The 1,392-nt window shown below is 45.3% G+C and overlaps 1 protein-coding gene across 2 annotated transcripts in view; it reads right to left on the reverse strand.

Moving 5' to 3' along the window:
- The window catches only part of LOC101863500 (protein phosphatase 1 regulatory subunit 37 homolog), an 89,721-nt gene that overhangs the window by 53,864 nt on the left and 34,465 nt on the right, over positions 1-1,392 (reverse strand). The window lies entirely within an intron of this gene.

Genomic DNA, 1,392 nt, shown 5'->3' on the forward strand with positions numbered 1-1,392 from the left:
AAAACACACACACACACACACACACACACACACACACACACACACACACACACACACACACACACACACACACACACAGCACGCGCGCCAACAATATGATGATGATTATTGTACCCCTGTACAATAATGCATGTAGATCTCTGTACATGGCACACAGTTATTCTAGGGCCTTGACACACTCAGACACACATTATCATCAACACACTCAGACACACATTATCATCAACACACTCAGACACACATTATCATCAACACACTCAGACACACATTATCATAATCAGTAATACACTCAGACGCTCATCAGACACTCATCATCAACAGCACACAGCAACAATAGCTCCGCCCGCGTCATCTCGGCAACAGCTGGTCTACCCGGGAAGAGGGAGAAGGGGAAAAAATGTAATTGTAGACATTTTTACATCCCATTCGATCTTTGAAGAGGTGGGCTCCTTCGACCCTGCCTACAGGGGCCAATCAGGGTACAACATCCCAGCAAAAGGACGGGAACACTCTTTGTTTTAGCAAGAGTTTTACGGCACTTGCAACACAATAAGATCTTATAGGTGCCGAAGATTAGAGGTGTTACAAGAGAGTAACATACATAAAAAAAAAGGAGGGGAGATAAAGGACGATAGATGTTTGATAGGAAAGAAGGAGCAAACCACACCAGAGCACCTGCCAACCACCCACATTTAGATCATGTAAGAGGCGGGCTGCTTCGACTCCACACGCCAGTGCAGGCTCCGGCAAAGAGGGAATACAACGTCTCAACAGATAGACGGAATTACTCGAAGAAAATTCTCCCCGCTCAGGGAATCGAACTCCCGTCCTCTATGTGTCACGGTGACGCGGCTGACCGCTACCCTCTACTCGCCAGTCCAAAGAGAACATAAAATTCTTTTAGTTTTAGTAAGTATTTTACGGCACTTGCAACACAATAAGGTCATATAAGTGCCGAAGACTAGAGGTGTTACAAGAGAGTAACAAGTACAAAAAAAGAAGGAGAGATAAGGACGATAGATGTTTGAAAGGAAAGAAGAAGCAAAACCACACCAGACCACCCACCAACCACCCACCGAAAAATTCTAAAATTTATTTTAAGAAAAGAAACCTGAAACTACTTTGGTAAACGGGTGAAAGTGTTGTTAAAGTTTCCATTTGGAGACACGAGCGTTTGTTACTGTGTGCGCGTGTGAGCTAGATCTATGTGTGAGTATGTACGTATGAATGCACTTTGTGGAAGAAGGTGCATGCGGGCATTTACGAGAGTGGGTGTTGTGCACACACGGAACCTGTTTGAATCAACCTACAAGTCAGTCCTGCTGAGGGCACCCGAGGCCGGAGTAATTGACGCAGAAGCAGCAACAGATGTCACACATCTCCTCCTTGCCA

This window comes from Aplysia californica, unplaced genomic scaffold (assembly GCF_000002075.1).
Source record: "Aplysia californica isolate F4 #8 unplaced genomic scaffold, AplCal3.0 scaffold00096, whole genome shotgun sequence".
NCBI lineage: Eukaryota > Metazoa > Mollusca > Gastropoda > Aplysiida > Aplysiidae > Aplysia > Aplysia californica.